Source organism: Aotus nancymaae, unplaced genomic scaffold (assembly GCF_030222135.1).
Source record: "Aotus nancymaae isolate 86718 unplaced genomic scaffold, 86718_ANA_hifiasm-v0.15.2.pri h1tg000067l, whole genome shotgun sequence".
NCBI lineage: Eukaryota > Metazoa > Chordata > Mammalia > Primates > Aotidae > Aotus > Aotus nancymaae.
The window spans coordinates 35,828,826-35,834,825 of NW_026988482.1; positions in this window are offsets into that span (position 1 = coordinate 35,828,826).

Below are 6,000 nucleotides of genomic sequence, written 5' to 3' on the forward strand. Positions count from 1 at the left end.
TACAGTAGTGTGTCACTATGCCCAGCCTATCCTAAAGGAATTCTTAGACAGCTTAGACATTTATTTATCTGTTGATTGTCCTCCTCCAGACTATAAACTCTATTAAGGAAGGAGACACTTAATCACCCTTAAGCATCTATGAGCCCCTCCCCCTTGACTTCCATGTTGCATTTCAATAGGAGAAGTAAAGGCTGGCAGACCAGGCACCACCTTTAATCGCCTTCCTATAGATCACAGGCATGGCACGGAGGAATCTTTCCAGAAGGCATTGTTTTTACTTAAACTCGATCAAACCCCCACCTAAGTCACATGCCCCATGCCTACTCCATGGACCAAGACCCTTTCACATGTAAATTCTAGAGTTGTAAGCCAAAGACCCTTCCACGTGTAATTTCTAGAGTTGTAAGCCTTTATAAGGACAGGGATTTTCTTTGTTTGGGGCTCAGCTGTTGGGGGCATTCAGACCTGCCGCAGCTCCCAGCCGAATAAATCACTACTTCCTTCCTAGTTCAGTGTTTGAGAGGTTTGTTTCACGGCCTTTACTCCTTTACTATGAAAGCAGGAAGAAAAAAAAAAGAAAAGAAAAGAAAGCAGAGATTTTGTCTTGGCCCTCTCTGTATCTCCAGTGTCGGGATCAGGGCCGGCACATAGTAAGTGCTCAATAAATATGTGTAGACTGAATGGATTATGCCAATGTCATCATAGAAACCCAGTGAGGCATGCGTTTTATAGATGAGGAAAATGGACCTTAGAACAGCCATCCCTCTGGCATCACATGTCCAGTTGCCAGCAGAGATGGAGTCAGCACAAAGGGCAACAGCCCAGACTGACTCCCAGCCATCACCCATTCGTTATTTTTACATTACTTATTGAGCATCTCATAAAGAAAGACAGCTTATAAGTAACTAGAAAGAGCAACTACATCACCACATTTTCAGGGTTTAAATTAGAGCACATCTAAATACAGAAAAGCCTTGCTTGATAAGGATTCCCTCTAAATTCCTACATATGTTCAGGGTCATGCTTTTCTTGAGAGAGATTCTTTTTTTATAAAGAGAGGAATGGAAAGCAAGAATACTATTCAATAGATTGAAAGCTTTTGTTCTCCTACATGCATTTAGCCATTTGGTAACAAAACAGGCAGTCTCAGAGAAACAAATCACAGCTTTATTTTACAGCTTTAATGGTAAAAGGGTTAACATCTCCCCAACAGCTTGTGTGCTTTTTTGGTTTTTGCCTTTCCTTTTCTCTCCGTAGCTTTGACGAGTTATCTTCAGAAGATCATTTGAGCACTTGCTTCATTTTCTCAGTTCTTTTTGGCCATCCACTCCTTGGCAGATTTCACCCTATTTGGTATAAGCACCCACTCTTCCTCTCCTCTCTACCCACTATTTCGTGCATCAAGTGTTAACGAACTTTGTAGCAAAACAAATCCATCTGGAAATTGGCATTTCAACGATGTGTTTTTAAAACTGCTGTTCATCATTCCCAGCGTGTGTGCGCATGTGTGAAAAATTCAGAATACATTTAAGCAGGAAGCACTGGAAATGCTGGGTGCACATTTTGAAGCCAGAATGCATTTCACAAGGAGGGGAGGCACGCGTAGACTTGAGAGCTCTCAGGGGTGACTATCGCTTGCATCAGGCATGCTAAATATTTGACCATTTTGATGGAAATTTATTAGTCTGAACATGTTCCACATTCTCTATTTACTGAAAGATTATTTCCCAATTGCAAAAAGGATTACAGTTATACAAAGTCAAAAATACATATCCTTTTTTCTTAATTAGTTAATTTATTTAAACCCAGCCCTGCCTGTTCTAAAAACGATTTGAGGTAGTTCATGCACAATTTGATGGACTGTATTATTTGAGAGAGAACTCCATTCCTTTGCTCATTTTTACTTCCAAATAGAGAATACCAGTAAAATTAATAACAAAGTAATGGTTCAGAGTCACTGAAGTCCTTCGAGTGTCTGTCATGTGCCAGACTCTGTGCCAAGTACTTCACATTTAACCCTCACAATCACCCTTTGAGTAAACACTATGTTTGTCCCCATTACACATATCATCTACTTTTCTGATGGGAAGTGTCCTGGCTGAAGAAAAAGTTTCTAGAGAGTCACCTGAGTCCAGGGAAGCCCGTAGAGAAGAGTTGGAGCAGACGGATAACCAAGACTGGAAGTGCTGAGATCAAATGTGTGATTATCTCGAATTGCCCCATCCAGTGGGAGGAACAAAGCATAAGGAGTTCCCACGTACTGCTGTGCCCCAGGCAGTGATCACGTCCATTTCTCTCACCAGTCTATCTGCTATCCATTGCACATGCTTGGCACCTAGTAGGTGCTCATTGAACATCTGTTAAATGAATGACTATACTATTGGGCCCACCAACTCAGAAAAGAAACCTTCCATGGAAGTGAGAATGTCTGAAGAGATACTATCCTCAGAAATTAGAGCAGGGAGCAGGAAATTAAGTGAAGTTACCTGTGGGAGGCAACCCCTAAAATGCCCCCAGTGATCCTCCCTTCTGAAAAATATTCCATGCTCTATAATGCCTTCTCCTTCACTGTAGGCCGGGTTTATTGATTTGCTTCTAACAAACAGAATATGGGGTGGGATACGGTGACTCACACATGGAATCAGCACTTTGGAAGCCAAGGTTGGAGGATCACTTGAGCCCAGGAGTTTGAGGCTGCAGTCAGCTATGATGGCACCACTGCACTCCAGCCTGGATGACAGCATGAGACCCCATCTCAAAAAAACAAAACGAAACCAAAAAATACAACAACAACAAAAAACAAAAGAATACGATGGAAGTGATAGGATGTCACTTTTAAGATTATATAATAAAAAAACTGTAGCTTCGGAATTAATGTCTCTCTCTCTCTTTCATATCACCACTGTTATATCACATGAACACTGAGGCGGTTACGGAAAAGTCTACATGGTGAAAAAATAAAATCAGCCCTGCCAGCCACCATGCAAGGTACCCTAGAAGTGGAACTTCAGAGGCCTGTCAACAGCCAATAAGTGAGCTTGGAAATGGATTCTCCAGACCTCCAAAGGAGCCTTGAAATGACTACAGCCCCAGGTATATACAGGCCGACTACAACCTCACGAGAGGCCTGAGCCAGATGCACCTATCTAATCTGTGCCCATATTCCTGACCCACGGAAACTGAAATCACAAATAATAAATGTTTGCTGTTTTAAGTTGCTAGGTTTAGAGCATAAACATAATAAATACCTAATTTGTTATGCACCAATAAACAACTAATACATTCCCCCCATAACTTCCAAGAAAATGAACCAAGGCATATCCATGAGGACTTGTAGCTATGAAAATGGTCTAAGAATACTTCATAACTGTCCTGTTTGTTATTTCTGACTGATTCCCTATGGTGATTAGCTATTAACATCCTTATAACAGAAAGGAACCTTGTGCAGGGACAGCAGAGGAGTGGCGAGGGCTGGGCCACTTGGTCTCATTCCACAGTCAGTCCCAGGAAGAGAGGACCCTCAAGAAGTTGAACATGTCCTGGATTAACAGTTACCCCTACAGAAAATTCATTTTTGGCTCCCCAACATCCATAACACTGAAGTTGGTTGATGTATCAATTAGGATTATATTCTACTACATGAAACAGGAAATCCCAAGTAACAATGACTTGAAGGAAAAAGAACATTATTTCCCTCTCATGTAGGAGGAAGTTATTTGAGGGCTGGTCTGGCCTCTCTGTTAAGTCATCTGGAAACAGATTTTTGGCATCCATTCCAGAGGACAAGCCTAGAGCCCCTACCTCCCAGTCCAACATGACCTCTGTACTTGGATCTTCCTTCCAGCAGCAGGTGACGGAAAAGGCAAAAAAGAACCTACTCAGCCTTCCTGGAGTCCCATGAAACCCTTTTGCTTACACCTCACTGACCAGAACTTACTCACATAGGCATACCCAGCTGCAAGGGAGGCTGTGAAATGTTCCCAGCTAAAAATCAAGGTTCTATATTGAAAGGAAGGGGAGAACAGATACTGGAGAGATAACTGGTAACCTCTGCTCCAGGTACCAAGATTGATAAAGTATCAGATGGAAAAAATATTCCATGCTCATGGTTAGGAAGAATCAATATCATGAAAATGGCCATACTGCCCAGAGTAATTTATAGATGCAATGCTATCTTCATTAAGCTACCAATGATCTTCTTCACAGAACTGGGAAAAAACGTGTTAAACTTCATGTGGAACAAAAAGAGAGCCCGTATAGCCAAGACAATCCTAACCAACAAGAACCAAGCTGGAGGCATCATGCTACCTGACTTCACACTATACTACAAGGCTACAGTAATCAAAACAGCATGGTACTGGTACCAAAACAGAGATATAGACCAATGGAATAGAACAGAGGCCTCAGAGGCAATGCCACACATCTACAACCAGCTGATCTTTGACAAATCTGACAAAAACAAGCAATGGGAAAATGATTCCCTGTTTAATAAATGGTGTTGAGAAAACTGGCTAGCCATGTGCAGAAAGCAGAAACTGGACCCCTTCCTGACACCCTACACTAAAATTAACTCCAGCTGGATTAAAGACTTAAACATAAGACCTAACACTGTAAAAACTCCAGAAGAAAGCCTAGGCAAAACCATTAAGGACATAGGCACAGGCAAGGACTTCATGACTAAAACACCAAAAGCATTGGCAACAAAAGCCAAAATAGACAAATGGGACCTAATTAAACTCCAGAGCGTCTTTTTTTTTTTTTTTTTTGAGACAGAGTCTCGCTCTATCACCAGGCTGGAGTGCCTTGGCACCATCCCGGCTCACTGCAACTTCTGTTTTCCGGTTTCAAGCAATTCTCCTGCCTCAGCCTCCTGAGTAGCTGGGACTACAGGCATGCACCACCATGCCTGGCTAATTTTTTGTACTTTTAGTAGAGATGGGGTTTCACCATGTTGGCCAGGATGATCTTCATCTCTTGACCTCGTGATCCACCCACCTCGGCCTCCTAAAGTGCTGGGATTATAGGCATGAGCCACCGCACCCGGCCTCCAGAGCTTCTTTACAGCAAAAGAAACAATCATTAGAGTGAACCGGCAACCAACAGAATTTTTGCAATCTACCCATCTGACAAAGGGCTAATATCTAGAATCTACAAAGAACTAAAACAGATTTACAAGAAAAAAACAACTCCATTCAAAAGTGGGCAAAGGATATGAACAGACACTTTCAAAAGAAGACATATATGAGGCCAACAAATACATGAAAAATTGCTCATCATCACTGGTCATAGAGAAATACAAATCAAAACTGCATTGAGATACTATCTCAGGCCAGTCAGAATGGCAATCATCAAAAAAATCTGGAGACAACACATGCTGGAGAGGACGTGGAGAAATAGGAACACTCTTACACTGTTGGTGGGAGTGTAAATTAGTTCAATCATTGTGGAAGACAGTGTGGTGATTCCTCAAGGATCTAGAAATAGAAATTCCATTTGACCCAGCAATCCCATTACTGGGTATATACCCAAAGGATTATAAATTGTTCTATTATAAAGACGCATGCACATGTATGTTCACTGCAACACTGTTTACAATAGCATAGACCTGGAACCAACCCAAATGCCCGTCAATGAAAGACTAGACAAGGAAAATGTAACACATATACACCATGGAATACTATGCAGCCATAAAAAACGATGAGTCCGTGTCCTTTGTAGGGACATGGATGAGTCTGAAACCATCATTCTCAGCAAATTGACACAAGAACAGAAAATCAAACACTGCATGTTTTCACTCATAGTCGGGTGTTGAACAATGAGAACACATGGACACAGGGAGGGGAGCATCACACACTGGGGTCTGTTGTGGGGGGATAGGGGAGGGACAGCAGGGGGTGGGGAGGTTGGGGAGGGATAACATGGGGAGAAATGCCAGATATAGGTGATGGGGGGATGGAGGCAGCAAACCACCTTGCCATGTATGTACCTATACAACAATCC